General features: G+C 45.9%; 1 pseudogene; it reads left to right on the top strand.

The window, feature by feature from the left end:
- Positions 1 to 302: 302 nt before the first annotated feature.
- LOC119511011 overlaps positions 303 to 18607 on the top strand; it is a 51598-nt pseudogene continuing 33293 nt past the window's right edge.

Genomic DNA, 18607 nt, shown 5'->3' with positions numbered 1-18607 from the left:
GGGGGATGTGTTGGCCCCACTGGGAATCCTCTCCACAGCAATGTGAGGTTCACTCTTGTTATCTCAGTGCCTGTAACAGAAGCTTCCCCACAGGCTCCCCATGGGTGATTTGCTGGGTGTCTCCCGTTGACCCCTCCAGGTCCCCTCTCCATCCTTGCCTGTATTGTCCAGTCCCCCAGAAGGCTCTGTTGGGTTGGCTGATGAGGATCACTGGCAAGAGACTGGGGTGGAGGGAGAAGAGAGAGGCCAGAGAGAAGAGAGAGGCCAGGGTTTTCATTCTCCGAGAGGGAGGGCCCCACGGGATGTCCTCCACCAGTGGTAACCGCTCTTATCAGGCAGCCTCGCCACGCAGCTCTTCTTTCATTGTCATGGCTCAGATACTGTGCACCCCCCACCCCAAAAACATACACACAGTCCTCGTGGTGGTGCCTGTGCCCCATTGTTCTAGCCCCTGAGTACTGGACTATCCTTTGTGATACCCCTATGTCTGTCCACACCTTTATTTTAAAAATCTCTCTTTCTAACTCTCCTCAAATCATCTGATTCAAGTATGACGTCCGTATGCAGGGAACCCTGACTGATAACAGCAACAGTCATCTGTTCAGATTTGCAGATGCACGGAACGTTGAAGTTGTGAAGGAAACTTAGATGTCATTCACTCCAACACCTTCATTTTGTGATGAAACCAATACTCAGAGAGGCTGTGATTTGGCCAAGGTCACACAGCAAGTTAGCAGCATTCTTTATACCATCTTATATGAGAAGTGAATTCCAAAACAAAAAGCAGTGGTTTACTTGTGGATCACACTACCTTTATCCAGTGTATCAGTGGATGAGTAGAAAAATGGGGACAAAACCTAAATGAAAAATAGGGTGGGATGGGGGGGGGGTGATTTGGGTGTTCTTTTTTATTTTTATTTTTATTTTTTATTCTTATTCTGATTCTTTCTGGTGTAAGGAAAATGTTCAAAAATAGATTGGGGTGATGAATGCACTGTATGATGGTACTGTGAACAGCTGATTGTACACCATGGATGATTGCATGGTATATGAATATATCTCAATAAAACTGAATTTAAAAAAAAAAGGCAGTAGGTTAGCATGAGAAACCTAATCTTGGGATACATTTTCTTCTCTCCCTGGGGTCACTGAGCTGATTATGGGAGGCAGCTAGGAGAGTTTTAAGAATGGAAGAGACACGAGCCGAGAGATCACTCTGGTGGGCACTCTTACGCACACTTTAGACAACCCTTTTTAGGTTCTAAAGAATTGGGGTAGCTGGTGGTGGATACCTGAAACTATCAAACTACAACCCAGAACCCATGAATCTCGAAGACAATTGTATAAAAATGTAGCTTATGAGGGGTGACAATGGGATTGGGAAAGCCATAAGGACCACACTCCACTTCGTCTAGTTTATGGATGGATGTGTAGAAAAGTAGGGGAAGGAAACAAACAGACAAAGGTACCCAGTGTTCTTTTTTACTTCAATTGCTCTTTTTCACTCTAATTATTATTCTTGTTATTTTTGTGTGTGTGCTAATGAAGGTGTCAGGGATTGATTTAGGTGATGAATGTACAACTATGTAATGGTACTGTAAACAATCGAAAGTACAATTTGTTTTGTATGATTGCGTGGTATGTGAATATATCTCAATAAAATGATGATAAAAAAAAAAAAAAAAAAAAAGAATGGAAGAGGCATACTAACTGTTTGGGACTTTCTTTCCAATTCCAGAAAATTTTCTCCAGAGATTCTCACAGCCTGTTTATTTTCCTTCACCAGGGATAGGGCCCATCCACCTAAATGAAATCGAGTGCACTGGGAATGAGAAGTCCATCATAGACTGCAAATTCAATGTCGAGTCTCTGGGCTGCAGCCATGAGGAAGATGCTGGTGTGAGGTGCAACATCCCTGCCATGGGCTTCCAGAGAAAGGTCAGGAGACTGGGCACCTGGAGGGCACTGCATCCGGGTGTTGGTCACAGAGGCCCTAGGAAGTATAGACCAGGTGGCCTCACCCTGAAGTTCTCCAGCAGGTGGTATTAGGGTGCTCCGATGACGGACTCAGGAGGCGCTTGGCTCTCCCATCATCACTACTAATGGCATTGTCAGCTAGCACGTGTAAGTTTGTCCGATGAGAAAACATCTGTAGAAGCACCACCCTGAGTTTCTTCCCATGGAAGATGTTGGGCGTCCGTGGTGGGCCACGCCCTGCGTTGGAACTGGACACACACATGCAGTCACAACTCAGTCCTTGCGGCCAGGGGCACAGCACCTGTGGCGCCCTGAGCACGGGCCCTTTCTAAGGACCCAGAGGAACCACATCCGACAGCAGGCCCGCAAACCACCCAGAAATGTAAGCAAAATACAGACAGTATTTTGGAAAGGAAAACTATTTTGGTAACCACAGGGAAAGAAAAGGGATCCAAATGGTACTATAGCCACAGACACCCCCTTCTTTCCTGACACAGAGTTCTAAAAACTTATACTGTGTCCTCTAGCTTGGGTGGCCTCTCCCAAGGAGGCCTAGGAGACAGTTGGTCCATCCAATCCTACCAAAAGGCACAGTAACTCCCATTTAGCCATTCACTATACCCATGAATTTGTCTAGGTGTTGCACGTCATCCAGCACATGGCTAGCATGTTGGGAGAGTTTCTTGAGTGCTTATTTTTAAATTAAGCAAATGCTGACACCAGGGTGCAGGGTGGTTCCCCAGCCTGGCCCCTGCGCTGGCAGCAATTTTTGGCCCTGGCACCAGCAGCCTAAGGTGCCACCCAGCTGGGCAGCCATAAGACGTCTTGGGCAATTCACCACCCAGCGGGGCCAGAACATGTGGACACCAACAGCCCTTGGCTGAGTCAGGCATTCATTTGTGGGTGACCAAGAATGGGGGGGGTCACAACCCCCGCAGCTGTGAGGAAGGCTCACAGTCTGTAACTACCCATCAGCATTCTGGGACAGCCACAATAAAGCTGTAAAAAGCCTTGTGCCAGGAGTCCCAGCGTGCCATGGTGCTATTCTCTTAAGACAGGTAGGAGTTTGGTGGAATGAGGTTTTCAAATCAAATGAGAGACCTAGGCCAAAGAAGTAGAGGACCGTGTTCTGATTAGTAGATGCACCTGAGCCAGGTGACAGGTCATGACAATGGAAGAGTCACGGCCCCAACCAAACAGTCCTCACCCTTTCCTCGGTGCCCTCTGGATTCCCTGCCCTCCAGCATAGGGAGCAGGAGAACGTTACACTCGGATTTACTTAATTCTATCCTCCTGGGAGTAAATGGGGAAAACCACCTAGGAAATAAATGCACATAGGCTGTGGGAATTGCCTTACAATCTGCAGCAAGGCACTGCATGGCATGGTGTGTGGCCTCAAAGGGCCTTAGCAGTGACACGGTAGAATCTAGAATCCTGAGTTTTATCCCTCACCAGCTGTGTGAGTCCAGCTGGCTTATTAATCTCTTTGAGTTTTCAGTTTCTTCCTCTGAAAATAAGGAAGCGAGAGACATGATTCCCATCTTCCCTTCCAGTCCTCAGTTCATTAGGAAACTGACTTTTCTAGACAGCTAGTAAAGGCTGCAGGCTTGGAACTAGATGGTTTTGTCTGTCCAGTAACAACAAAGCCTCATTTCTCTAATTGCCGGGAGAGAGGAGCCAAGGTGGGAAGGCTCTGGGAAGGGCAGGTGGGTTTACCAGATGAGCTCATCTACCCCAGGGGATGCACCTCCTTTGCCGACCTCCATTTGCCCTCTGAACTGGGGGCCTGGCCCTGGCTTGGCTACAGGATCAGGCACATGTGTGGGATTTGAGTTGGAAAGTCGCCATGTTTCCTTTCATGCTCAACATCTGGATTATGTTACTTCTTCCCCTACCCTACCACCTCCAAAAATAGGTGTGGGGCTGGATAACCACAACCTTATCAAAACATGGCCCAGCCTTGCAATACTCCACTGTCAAGAGGTGTTTTGTTTCCCAATCCGTGCTCAGAAAAATTTAGCTGCCCACACCCGACTCCCTTCTTTAAAACCCCACACTTCTACCATAGAGAACCAAAGGAAGAGGAAAACGGAAATGTCTGGGTTGTTTTAAGAAATTTTGAGAAGGGTTGACCTTCCCCTGCTTCCTCATGGCTTGGATGTGGTGTGGCTGGGTGAGTGGAGGGTGACGCCCAAGATACCGGGTGATGAGGAGAAGGGAGGGCCAGGGCCTCTTGGGGTTTCTCTGACATTAGTGAGGCCAGACCACCTTCAGCAAGCAAACCAGGCAATTCCCATGGTGTTGCCCCCTGCATTGGGGCTGAGAATGCAGAACTATGTCCTGGGCCAAGTCAGAACTTCATTGGCAGCCATTCCTGTGCCCTTCTAATTTTCTCTGGAAAACAGGAAAAGTGCCCAAATGTGTCCTGAAGTGCCCAGATTCCTTCCAGAGCATTCGAACCCTGCTCCTGCCCCAGGGGCTGCTCTAGGCCTTGAAGAACCACTACAGGATCTGGAAGCCTTGGGAAGCACTTCACAGAGAGGTCCTAGCTTGCCCTTGTGAGCACATATCTTCTTTGTCCTGGAGTTGGTGTGGCAGCCATGTTCATCAGCCGGAACTTCTGAGATTTTCCTCAGCTTTAGAACCCAAAACAGGGACACTGCCACGCGGCCATCAGACTCTGGGATGCCACACAGGCAGCTGTGGGCCATGGAAGAGGGTCCTCAGGGACCTCCCACAGGAAGCCCGAGAGACAGGACTTTAGACTTTGAGGTGGGTGCCCCACTGCCCCATGGGAGCAGGAAAAAGGGTGAACCAAGGGCTTCTTCAGCATCCTCCATTCTAATTAATCGTTCATTGACCTCAAGGGGGCAAAACAAAGCTTTTGTGAGGCCGCAGCATCTGAAGGGGACGCTGGTGAGAGCCCCCTGCCCCAGGTGCTGTCAATAAGGCGGGGCTACTCTGTAGGGAATTTAAGAACAATAATAAATCCTATTAAAAGTCATTCTGCTTTTTATTGGCACCATGTGCTGGCCCTCTAAACTGTCAGTGCTAACTCCTGCCCACCAGCGGTCCATGCCCCACTGGCTCATGTGGTACAGCGTTGGGGCGGAAGCTGGGAAACCGTGCTTGGGAAGAGGGGAGAAGGGGACAGGACCTGGACCTCCCACAGAGAAGGGAGCCTTAGCTTCAGGCTTCCCCAAGCCAGAACTCAGGTTCTGACAGCTCACCCCAAGGCCTAGAAGCACGCCTGCAGTCTCTATTCCAGTGCCCACTGCGTCTGTCTGTCTGTCCTTTCTGGACACACAGTTTCATCTGACCCATGTCCAGGCCAGAAGGCTGGAGGTTCAGGGGGCTGGGGCAAGGGGATGTGAGGGAGGAGCTGACGACTGCTCCCCACCAAGGCTGAAGCCGTGCAGAGGTGACAAGACATGGTTTCCACAAGGGACAGTGTTGGGTGCTTTAGCAAGTTCCCTAAGCATCAGGAGTCATTCCAGACCCCAGAACCCCAATGGACAGTAAACACCTCAGAATCCAGGGCCTGGACCTCCTGCCAGGAGTGCTCTATCCCCATCCCCACTCTGAACACCCCTGCTGGGTGCTCAGTTCTGTTTCCCCCAAGAGATTTCTGCCTTCAGATGAAGCCTCGGTGGAGAAGGGCTTAACTAGGTGGTTGGAGGGGGTCTGGTCTGGTAGTTAAGAGATGCTTGCCTCATCTGAGTCTCTGCTTTCCCATCTGTGAAATGGGGGTGACCAAAGTGCTGCCTCCTAGGCTGTTGAGAGTGTCCAATGGGCTCATGTCCATAAGGACGTGTGCCGAGCCAGGGACAGTGAGTGCTCCCCAAACCTCCCAGCACCTAGCATAGTGCCTATCCTTAGTATGTGCTCAATAAATATTGGACAAATAAATAGATCAGGAGAAATCCAGGCTGCCCACGCACAATTAACTGGATCTCTTGGAGTCCGCGTTACTAGCAGGAAGCTCAGGAAGCTCACAGAGGAAGTGCACAGTGAAATTCAGGCCTTGGTTAAGGCTCGTAAGCCGAGGAATAGACCTGGAGACATCCTCAGTGAGTTGACATGCCCACACAGCTGACGTGCTGTTGCCCTCCTTCCCTGGGATGCTAAAGCTGGGCGTCCTGCCTCCTGACCAAGACAGGCCATTCTAGGACTTCCCCAATGGCTCTGCTTGTCTTCCATTGTTTGTGTTTTTACAAAGGTCCAAAGATATGTTAGTCATGGTGAGGTATAGCCCGTGTCCAATCCAGGGTCCAGTGTCCACCTAACCCTGGGCTCTCAGCCTGGAGACACCCAGGAAAACAAACCTCAGCCTCCCTCAGGCCAGACCTCTTCTGAATATGGGTCTCCCCACCCTAACAGTAATAATGGTTATGATCATGTCTAACATTTCTTGAGTATTTATTGTGTACCAGACCCTTCTGAGCCCCATACATGAATGCTCTCATTTCATTCACCTACTCGGCAATCTGGGAGGTAGATCTAGCACTGTGACTGCCTTGGCTTGTCCATCTCCTATCTGTCCTTATTGACCCTTGTATCCCTAAGTCCACTATTAGATCAAGACCCGTGTCCCGGGGTTGGGCTGTAGCAGAGGACTGGTGAGCCAACAGCAAAATGTGCTGAAGATCCCAGGAGTGTTTGCATTTTCACAGAGGGTTCCTGGAGGTGCCATGTCTTCTAGAGGTGGGAACTGTTGGCATGTAATGGGAAGCAGGCTAAGATATCTGGGTTGGGAGTGAAGGTTGCATTTTTAGACACCTTCTCCAAACTCCAGACCTGCCTGCTTGACCTCATATAAGTTGGCCCTTGCTTTCATTCCATAAGGTTGTTCACTTACTCATTCATTCCAAAAATACTTATGGAGTGCCTAATATTTCTGAGATACTGTCTCAGGTATTGATGTCACAATAAACCAAACAAATACAGCTCTGCCCTTTGGAGCTTATTTATAGCAGAGGAGATGGGTGTTAAATTATTATTAGTTAAATCTTCATTGTCATAAATGCTAGGACAGAGACATATATATAGGGAGCAATAGAATGTGTCACTAGAGCACTGACCCCAATCTGAGAGAAGCTTCGTTGGGCCTGGGATCCGAACGATGAGCAGGGATTGACTGGGCCACGATGTGAAATGTGCCTCACTGTGTGACGGGGTCAGAAAACTGACGTAACCCCAAACTGAAAGAAGGCCCACGTGCCTGGACGTCAGAGAACAAGGACAAGGGAGACAAGAGATAAAGCTGAAGAGGAGACTAGGGAGAAGGCTGGGAAGCCACTCACGTAGGGGAGTGACATGATCAGATTCATGTTTTCAAAAGATCATTCTGGCTTCTGAGTAGAGAATGGACTGATGAAGCAGGGGAAAGATGAGGAGGCGCTTACTCAGCAAGAAGTGACATCCTTGGAGAAGGAAAGTAGGGCTGAATGGTGAGCAGGGATTGACTGGGCCAGGTGCATCTGTGTCTCCTGGGCCATGATGTGAAATGTGCCTCATTGGATGGGTTGGGTGGATTGGAGAGAGACTTAGGAGATAAAGCCTATAGGATGAAGATTTTGACAGGATGTGGGGGATACGAAAGAGGGTGATACCAAGGACTTCTCTGAGATTTCGGACTTGTATAACAGGATAGATTAGGAATCAGCAAACCATGAACTGCAAGCCAAATCTAGCCCTCCTGTTTTTGTAAATAAAGTTTTATTGGAACACAGGCACACCCTGTCATTTCTGTATCATCTAATGGGGATTGTCTGGCCCACAAAGCCTAAGATATTCACTACAGAAAGTTTGCTGGCCCCTGGGATAGATGGTGGTGCTTTTTACTGAAATAGAGGATAAGGAGGGTGATAGAGAACAAGTTTAGGGAGAGGAAATAAGAGGAAAGATTGGGAAGTGGGGTCTCTGAGTTGTCCAGGTGGAACTGTCACAGGCAGTTGATTCATGGATCTCAGAAGAGAGTTCTGGGCAGGGCAGGAGAGCACGGGTGGGAACTGCGGGAGGAGATGAGGTCAGAAAATAGAACCAGTGAGGCAGAGGGTGTGGAGAAGAGCAAAGGGCCTGGGAAGCATCTTGGAAAATTCTAGAATTTGAAGGCCCTCAACCACATCCTTTCAAAGCATCTTATTGTAAGAGCAATTTCCCTCACGGGGCTGGATTGGGAAGCAGCAGGGAACAGAGTCAGATTCTGCTGTGGCGCTCAGTGGGGGTCAGAGGACCCCCCCACACCATAGCTGCAGAGGTAGCTATGGCCTAGGGGTGGGGACCATTGTTTAAGACCATGCTGGGCACGGTGCTGTGTGCAGGACGCTCTTGGTGGATGCTGTTCAATCTGTGGGTGTCTCACACAGGAAAGACCCCCTGGCTCCGGGCACGGGAAAATCAGGGCTGAAGGCAGTTTGGTGGGGCTCTCCCTTCCCACCCCCTCTGCCTGGTGACTGTGCCTTTCTTTCCGTCCACAGCTGCGCCTGAACGGAGGCCGGAACCCCTATGAGGGCCGGGTGGAGGTGCTGGTGGAGAGGAACGGGTCCCTCGTGTGGGGGACGGTGTGCGGGGAGAACTGGGGCATCCTGGAGGCCATGGTCGTCTGCCGGCAGCTGGGGCTGGGGTTTGCCAGCAAAGCCTTCCAGGTGAGAAGTCCCTGCCTCGGACCCCGCCCTGCCCATCATTCTTTTTTTCTTTTAATTAGAGAAGCTGTGGTTTACAGAACAATCATGCATAAAATCCAGGATTCCCATATACCCCCCCATACTTTCTTTTTTTTTTTTTTTTATCATCATTTTATTGAGATATATTCACATACCACGCAGTCATACAAAACAAATTGTACTTTCGATTGTTTACAGTACCATTACATAGTTGTACACTCATCACCTAAATCAATCCCTGACACCTTCATTAGCACACACACAAAAATAACAAGAATAATAATTAGAGTGAAAAAGAGCAATTGAAGTAAAAAAGAACACTGGGTACCTTTGTCTGTTTGTTTCCTTCCCCTACTTTTCTACACATCCATCCATAAACTAGACAAAGTGGAGTTTGGTCCTTATGGCTTTCCCAATCCCACTGTCACCCCTCATAAGCTACATTTTTATACAACTGTCTTCGAGATTCATGGGTTCTGGGTTGTAGTTTAATAGTTTCAGGTATCCACCACCAGCTACCCCAATTCTTTAGAACCTAAAAAAGGTTGTCTAAAGTGTGCGTAAGAGTGCCCACCAGAGTGATCTCTCGGCTCGTTTTGGAATCTCTCTGCCACTGAAGCTTATTTCATTTCCTTTCACATCCCCCTTTTGGTCAAGAAGATGTTCTCCATCCCACGATGCCGGGTCTACATTCCTCCCCGGGAGTCATATTCCACGTTGCCAGGGAGATTCACTTCCCTGGGTGTCTGATCCCACGTAGGGGGGAGGGCAGTGATTTCACCTTTCAAGTTGGCTTAGCCAGAGAGAGAGGGCCACATCTGAGCAACAAAGAGGCATTCAGGAGGAGACTCTTAGGCACAAATACAGGGAGGCCTAGCCTCTCCTTTGCAGCAACCGTCTTCCCAAGGGTAAAACTTATGGTAGAGGGCTCAACCCATCAAACCACCAGTCCCCTATGTCTGTGGTCATGTTAGCAACCATGGAGGTGGGGTAGGCGAATACCCCTGCATTCTCCACAGGCTCCTCAAGGGGGCACTACATCTTTTTTTTTTTTTTTCCTTGTTTGTCTTTTGTCTTTCTTTCTTTTTTTTTTTTAACTTTCCCTTCTTTTTTCAAATCAACTGTATGAAAAAAAAAGTTAAAAAGAAAACAAACATACAATAAAAGAACATTTCAAAGAGACCATAGCAAGGGAGTAAGAAAAAGACAACTAACCTAAGATAACTGCTTAACTTCCAACATGTTCCTACTTTACCCCAAGAAAGTTACATAATATAGCAACATTTCAGTGAACTTGTTCCTACTACATCCATCAGAAATTAACAGACCATAGTCATTTCTGGGCATCCCCAGAACGTTAAATAGTTTATCTGTTCTTCTTGGATTATTGTTCCCCCTTCCTTAATTGCTCTCTACTGTTAGTTCCCCTACATTCTACATTATAAACCATTTGGTTTACATTTTTCAAAGTTCACATTAGTGGTAGCATATAATATTTCTCTTTTTGTGCCTGGCTTATTTCGCTCAGCATTATGTCTTCAAGGTTCATCCATGTTGTCATATGTTTTACCAGATCGTTCCTTCTTACTGCCGCGTAGTATTCCATCGTGTGTATATACCACATTTTATTTATCCACTCATCTGTTGAAGGACATTTGGGTTGTTTCCATCTCTTGGCAATTGTGAATAATGCTGCTATGAACATTGGCGTGCAGATATCTGTTCGTGTCACTGCTTTCCGATCTTCCGGGTATATACCGAGCAGTGCAATCGCTGGATCGAATGGTAGCTCTATATCTAGTTTTCTAGGGAACTGCCAGACTGACTTCCAGAGTGGCTGAACCATTATACAGTCCCACCAACAATGAATAAGAGTTCCAATTTCTCCACATCCCCTCCAGCATTTGTAGTTTCTTGATTGTTTAATGGCAGCCATTCTAACCGGTGTTAGATGGTATCTCATTGTGGTCTTAATTTGCATCTCTCTAATAGCTAGTGAAGCTGAACATATTTTCATGTGTTTCTTGGCCATTTGTATTTCCTCTTCAGAGAACTGTCTTTTCATATCTTTTGCCCATTTTATAATTGGGCTGTCTGTACTATTGTCATTGAGTTGTAGGATTTCTTTGTATATGCACGATATCAGTCTTTTGTCAGATACATGGTTTCCAAAAATTTTTTCCCATTGAGTTGGCTGCCTCTTTATCTTTTTGAGAAATTCCTTTGAGGTGCAGAAACTTCTAAGCTTGAGGAGTTCCCATTTATCTATTTTCTCTTTTGTTGCTTGTGCTTTGGGTGTAAAGTCTAGGAAGTGGCCTCCTAATACAAGGTCTTGAAGATGTTTTCCTACATTATCTTCTAGGAGTTTAATGGTACTTTCTTTTATATTGAGATCTTTGGTCCATTTTGAGTTAATTTTTGTGTAGGGGGTGAGGTAGGGGTCCTCTTTCATTCTTTTGGATATGGGTATCCAACTCTCCCAGCCCCATTTGTTGAAAAGACCATTATGGCTCAGTTCGGTGACTTTGGGGGCCTTATCAAAGATCAGTCGGCCATAGATCTGAGGGTCTATCTCTGAATTCTCAATTCGATTCCATTGATCTATATGTCTATCTTTGTGCCAGTACCATGCTGTTTTGGCAACTGTGGCTTTATAATAAGCTTCAAAGTCAGGGAGTGTAAGTCCTCCCACTTCGTTTTTTTTTTTTTTAGAGTGTCTTTGGCAATTCGAGGCATCTTCCCTTTCCAAATAAATTTGATAACTAGCTTTTCCAAGTCTGCAAAGTAGGTTGTTGGAATTTTGATTGGGATTGCATTGAATCTGTAGATGAGTTTGGGTAGAATTGACATCTTAATGACATTTAGTCTTCCTATCCATGAACATGGAATATTTTTCCATCTTTTAAGGTCCCCTTCTATTTCTTTTAGTAGAGTTATGTAGTTTTCTTTGTATAGGTCTTTTACATCTTTGGTTAAGTTTATTCCTAGGTACTTGATTTTTTTAGTTGCTATTGAAAATGGTATCTTTTTCTTGAGTGTCTCTTCAGTTTGTTCATTTCTAGCATATAGAAACATTACTGACTTATGTGCATTAATCTTGTATCCCGCTACTTTGCTAAATTTGTTTATTAGCTCTAGTAGCTGTATCGTTGATTTCTCAGGGTTTTCTAGATATAAGATCATATCATCTGCAAACAATGACAGTTTTACTTCTTCTTTTCCAATTTGGATGCCTTTTATTTCTTTGTCTTGCCGGATTGCCCTGGCTAGCACTTCCAGCACAATGTTGAATAACAGTGGTGACAGCGGGCATCCTTGTCTTGTTCCTGATCTTAGAGGGAAGGCTTTCAGTCTCTCACCATTGAGTACTATGCTGGCTGTGGGTTTTTCATATATGCTCTTGATCATGTTGAGGAAGTTTCCTTCAATTCCTATCTTTTGAAGTGTTTTTATCAAAAAGGGATGTTGGATTTTGTCAAATGCTTTTTCAGCATCTATTGAGATGATCAATTGATTTTTCCCTTTCGAGTTTTTAATGTGTTGTAATACATTGATTGTTTTTCTTATGTTGAACCATCCTTGCATGCCTGGAATGAACCCCACTTGGTCATGGTGTATGATTTTTTTAATGTGTCTTTGGATTCGATTTGCAAGTATTTTGTTGAGGATTTTTGCATCTATATTCATTAGGGAGATTGGCCGGTAGTTTTCCTTTTTTGTAACATCTTTGCCTGGTTTTGGTATTAGATTGATGTTAGCTTCATAAAATGAGTTAGGTAGTGTTCCATTTTTTTCAATGTTTTGAAAGAGTTTGAGTAAGATTGGTGTCAGTTCTTTCTGGAAAGTTTGGTAGAATTCCCCTGTGAAGCCATCTGGCCCTGGGCATTTATTTGTGGGAAGATTTTTGATGACTGATTGGATCTCTTTGCTTGTGATGGGTTGGTTGAGGTCTTCTATTTCTTCTCTGGTCAGTCTAGGTTGTTCATATGTTTCCAGGAAATTGTCCATTTCTTCTACATTGTCCAGTTTGTTGCCATACAGTTGTTCACAATATCCTCTTATAATTTTTTTAATTTCTTCAGGATCTGCAGTTATGTCACCTTTTTCATTCATTATTTTGTTTATATGGGTCTTCTCTCTTTTTGATTTTGTCAGTCTAGCTAGGGGCTTGTCAATCTTGTTGATCTTCTCAAAGAACCAACTTTTGGTGATATTTATCCTTTCTATTGTTTTTTTGTTCTCTATGTCATTTATTTCTGCTTTAATCCTTGTTATTTCTTTTCTTGTACTTGGTTTAGGATTGGTTTGCTGTTCATTTTCTAGCTTCTTCAGTTGATCCATTAGTTCTTTGATTTTGGCTCTTTCTTCCTTTTTAATATATGCGTTTAGTGCTATAAATTTCCCCCTTAGCACTGCTTTTGCTGCATCCCATAGGTTTTGGTATGTTGTGTTCTCATTTTCATTCGTCTCTATATATTTAGCAATTTCTCTTGCTATTTCTTCTTTAACCCACTGATTGTTTAGGAGTGTGTTGTTTAACCTCCAGGTATTTGTGAATTTTCTAAGTCTCTGATGGTTATTGACTTCTAATTGTATTCCATTGTGGTCAGAGAATGTGCTTTGAATAATTTCAATCTTTTTAAATTTATTGAGGCTTGTTTTATGTCCCAGCATATGATCTATTCTGGAGAAAGTTCTGTGAGCACTAGAAAAGTATGTGTATCCTGGTGATTTGGGATGTAATGTTCTGTATGTGTCTGTTAAATCTAATTCATTTATCAGATTGTTTAGGTTTTCAATTTCCTTATTGGTCTTCTGTCTGGTTGATCTATCTATAGGAGAGAGTGATGTGTTGAAGTCTCCCACAATTATTGTGGAAACATCAATTGCTTCCTTTAGTTTTGCCAGTGTTTCTCTCATGTATTTTGTGGCACCTTGGTTGGGTGCATAGACATTTACGATTGTTATTTCTTCTTGCTGAATTGCCCCTTTTATTAGTATGTAGTGGCCTTCTTTGTCTCTCAAAACATCCCTGCATTTGAAGTCTATTTTATCTGAGATTAATATTGCTACACCTGCTTTCTTTTGGCTGTAGCTTGCATGAAATATTTTTTTCCATCCTTTCACTTTCAGTTTCTTTGTGTCCCTGTGTCTAAGATGAGTCTCTTGTATGCAACATATTGATGGTTCATTTTTTTTGATCCATTCTGCGAATCTATATCTTTTAATTGGGGAGTTTAATCCATTTACATTCAACGTTAAAACCGTGAAGGCATTTCTTGAATCGGCCATCTTATCCTTTGGATTATGTTTGCCATATTTTTCCCTCTCTCTATTAATATCCTTTATTGTACCCATACCGAATCTCTTTAGTACTGAACCTTTCTCCAGGTCTCTCTGTCCTGTCTTTGTTTCTCTGTCTGTAGGGCTCCCTTTAGTATCTCCAGTAGGGCAGGTCTCTTGTTAGCAAATTCTCTCAGCATTTCTTTGTCTGTGAAAAATTTAAGCTCTCCCTCAAATTTGAAGGAGAGCTTTGCTGGATAAAGTATTCTTGGCTGGAAATTCCTCTCACTCAGAATTTTAAATATATCGTGCCACTGCCTTCTCGCCTCCATGGTGGCTGCTGAGTAGTCACTACTTAGTCTTATGCTGTTTCCTTTGTATGTGGTGAATTGCTTTTCTCTTGCTGCTTTCAGAACTTGCTCCTTCTCTTCTATGTTTGACAGTGTGATCAGTATATGTCTCGGAGTGGGTTTTTTTGGATTTATTCTATTTGGAGTTCGCTGAGCATTTATGATTTGTGTATTTATGTTGTTTAGAAGATTTGGGAAGTTTTCCCCAACAATTTCTTTGAATACTCTTCCTAGACCTTTACCCTTTTCTTCCCCTTCTGGGACACCAATGAGTCTTATATTTGGACGTTTCATATTATCTATCATATCCCTGAGGTCCATTTCGAGTTTTTCAATTTTTTTCCCCATTCTTTCTTTTATGCTTTCATTTTCCATTCTGTCATCTTCCAGGTCACTGATTCGTTGTTCAACTTCCTCTAGTCTTGTACTATGAGTGTCCAGAATCTTTTTAATTTGGTCAACAGTTTCTTTAATTTCCATAAGATCATCCATTTTTTTATTTAGTCTTGCAATGTCTTCTTTATGCTCTTCTAGGGTCTTCTTGATTTCCTCCATATCCCGTACTAGGGTCTCATTGTTCATCTATAGTTCTTTGAGTAGCTGCTCTAGATGCTGTGTCTCTTCTGGTATTTTGATTTGGGTGCTTGGGCTTGGGTTATCCATATCGTCTGGTTTTTTCATGTGCTTTATAATTTTCTGTTGTTTTTGGCCTCGTGGCATTTGTTGAACTTGATAGGGTTCTTTTAGGGTTTGTAGACCTATTGAAGTCCTTATCTCTAATTTATCAGATCTACAGCTTCGTGGAGTACACTTTCTCTAACTAACCAGCAGGTGGCGTCCACGAGCCACCTGTTCTCCACAAGCCAGATCTCCCCTGCTTAGCCTTTTTGGTGAGTGGGGGAGTGAGTCTTGTGGGGCCCAATTGGTGTACCAAGCTTGCGTGTGTAGTTGGTGTTGCCTGCCCTGTATGTGGGGCGTGTTTCTGGGCAGTCGGGGAGGGGGGTGGCCCTAACAATCAAATCTCCCTGATGATCCTGGAGTTTTAAAGCTGCTGCAATAGTCTAATCCTTCAGTTCAGTCCTGCCACAGTTTGTCTCTGCCACTGACCCACAAGTCTTTGGTATTGGCGTATGGCTCCTGAGACTTGCAAGTGGGCCCCTCTTCCAGGCTGTGCACCCCGGGTCCTCTGTTGAGGGATGACTGTGCTATGTCACAGGTGAGTGCCGTCCCCCCAGGGCAGTTCTGGGCTGCTGGGCTGTGTAGGGAGGCTCCCAGTCTGCTCAAATGATGGCTGAATGGGGCTTTGTTAATTCACACTGCTCCACCTTCCCAGCTCTGGGAGATTCAGCTGAGGTTGCAGGGAAGGCTAATGTCCACGCCCAGTTTTGTGGTGTGTGCCTGTTATTTGAAGCACTTCCGTCACACTGGGTTGTCTGGGGCAGCTCTGGGCTATGGGGCTGGCGATGGGCAGGAGTGTTTCCTGTCCACCAGGATGGTGGCTGTGAGCGGACACCCCCCTTTTCTTGGGAAGTTGTGTTGTTTAGTGAATTTTCTCAGCCACTGGATTATTGCCTTTTGTCTCAGAGCTCTCTTAGTTCTGCTCTTGACTTGACGTGCCCAAATTGCAGTTCTTTGAAGCTTTCTGTATTGAGCTTCTTAGAGTAATTGTTTTAGAAAAAGCAAAAAGGATTTAAAAAAAAAAAAAAAAAAAAAACGGCCCTCCTCAGAGATCTAACGGGTTATTGAAATGCTAATAGACAAAGCAACCAGGGCCATTAAGGAAAGGTGCACAGGGCAGAGAGATCAGCTTTGCTTCGGGATTTGCATATGCGCCTCAAAGCCTGAGTTCCGCCCTTCCCCTTTCTGTGTTCACCAGAACTCCAAAAATCCTCTGCTTTTATTTTGGAGTTTTCCGTGTTGTTTTTTTTCTATGCCTGTCTCCTCTCTGCTGGGCTGGCTGCTCTCAGAGTCTCTGGTGTCTGGTCTCAGTCTATCTGTGGTTGGAGTTTGAATCAGTAGAATGAGTTTTCTATAAGAGCAGCCACTGCAGTTCTCCCTTCTCCTTCCCGGAGCTGACAGCCCCTCCTCCCACGGGACTGAGCCTGGCAGGGAGGGGCGCGAGTCCTCTGGCCGCACAAACTTACAGATTTCACTGATCTCAGCAGTTCCACGTTTTCATGAGTGTTGTGTGAAGTATGCCCAAAGACAGATTGCTCTGTGGTGTCCAGTCCACGCAGTTCCTGGCTTTTTACCTACTTTCCTGGAGGAGTAACTAAAACTTCCTTTCTTTATAATTGTACTATTAACTATATAGTCCATGGTTTACTTAGGGTTCACTTTGTGATGTACAATATCATGTACATATTTTTCTTTATTTCATTTTTATTCTAGAACTGTATGTACAGCCTAACGTTTACCCCTTTTAACTGCTTTTAGACACATCAGCCTTGCCTGGCTTCGTTGCTGCATTAGCTGCGCCTTCCTCCCAACAACCCCTGTCCCTCTACCCCAAAGAGTAATTCAGCTGAGGGCCCCCAAACTCCGAGTTTCCGCCCTCCTGTCCCCAGTCACAAGGCAGCACAGGAATGACAAGTAGTGCTCGGGCTTTAAAAGCACCCCATTCTGAACACTAAACTCTGAGGGAACTGGGAACCTTGTCAGGAGACAGGGGTGGGGTGGGGAGGAGCAGAGGCTGGGGTGCTCACGTCTGTTCTGTGACCTGGGGCAGAGCAGCCACCCTCCCCGCCTGCTTTCCTCCCTGAGAAATGGAATGAATAATCCCAGCTCCACAGTGTCTTGGCTCCAAATGCATTTATTAAGCTTCTTACAGAACTGGAAAATGCTTTGAGACCTCCACCTTGCTTTGCAAAACCTTACTCCAGTCCTGTTTGGGGAAGGGTCTTTTAAGAAGAGAAGGGGTATCTGTGATGATGAGATCTGGCATCTTGCTGGGCCTGTCTGTCTCCCGTGGGCTGCCTGGGGCCCAGGTTTCTCGGAGGGGAGGTGCTGAGTCCTGAGCAGAGGCCCTGGGGCAGCTGGGGGGCTGCCCAGTGTCCCCTGCCCCTCTCTGGCTCCTTATTCCAGCACCCCGGAAGGAGGAGGCCTCCGGTGCAGCTGCTCTCGTTCTCTGGGAGCTCAGCTTCCCAGGGCCACAGAGTGTGTCTGCTAATATTGTCTACAACAAGCCAGGGTACTCTCTAATTCTCCAGTGGAGTGGGAAACAGTGTCACAGCTCACCGGGGCAGCTGCCCAGCTGTTCTCGTTCCATCAGCTCTTTCCTAGGCCACATGGGCCTGTGCTCTCGGAAACAGACTCTAGGTGGAGTGGGGCAGGTGGGCCTGGGGCCCTACTCTGGCAGCCCAGCTCCCTCAGGCTTGATGATGGCCACCAGCTAGAGTCGTGAAATGGGCCTGGGCCTGACATCAGTCCTAAATCTTCCCCTTATTACACATCCCAGCCCCTCTCCAGGCTGGGCTGCTCATCTGAAGAATGAAGGAGTTGGATGAGATTCCTCCAAGGCCTTCCTGTTCTGTTGAGCTCTCCTCTGAGGTCCCCAGAAAACTTCCCTGAACCCTGATTCTGCCTCAGGTTCCAAAGCCCAAGAGACCTCAGGGACGAGGCACCCTCGTGTGTCCTCGTCCCCGCTCTGCCCCCAACTTCCTCCCTCTGTTCCTCCTGTTTCTCTGCTGGAAACTGTTGGGAAGTGTGAAAGTTTACATTAACAGGGTTTTGACATCCCATAGATCAAAGGGGCCTGTTTTAGTTCCCTAGGCTGCTCAAGCAAATACCCGTTCGGCTTAAGTGATAGGAATTTTTGCGCTCATGGTTTTGAGGCTAAGCTGGAAGTCCGCATCAGGGCATCATCAAAGCGATGCTTTCTTCCCAAAGACCATGGTGTTCTGGGGCGGGCTGCCGGCGATCCTTGGTCCTTGGCTTGTCATGTGGCAAGTCACATGGCGGCCTTTGGTCTCTCCCTTCTCTTCTGGGTTCCGATGATGTTCAGCTTCTGTCTGCTCCCTCTGTGGTTTTCTCTCAGCTTCTTGCTTCCTGTGGCTTTCTCCCTTTTTATCCGAATTTCATTTTGCTTATAAAGGACTCCAGCAACAGGATGAAGACCCATCCTGATTGAGGTGGGTCTCACCTTAACTGAAGTAACCTCATCAAAAGGTCCTACTCACGATGGGTCCACACCCACAGGATGGATTAGGTTTAAGAGCATGTTTTTCCGGAGCACATGCAGCTCCAAACCACGACAGGGCCCAGTAAATCTCAGCAACATGAACTCTGTGTAGAACCATCTATTCATTGCTTTCCCCGGAAGTAAATCCAGAT

The sequence above is a fragment of the Choloepus didactylus genome, chromosome 2 (genome assembly GCF_015220235.1).
Source record: "Choloepus didactylus isolate mChoDid1 chromosome 2, mChoDid1.pri, whole genome shotgun sequence".
NCBI classification, from domain to species: domain Eukaryota; kingdom Metazoa; phylum Chordata; class Mammalia; order Pilosa; family Megalonychidae; genus Choloepus; species Choloepus didactylus.
Note: the sequence above shows the minus strand (reverse complement) of the source record. Positions and strands in the feature narration are given on the sequence as shown.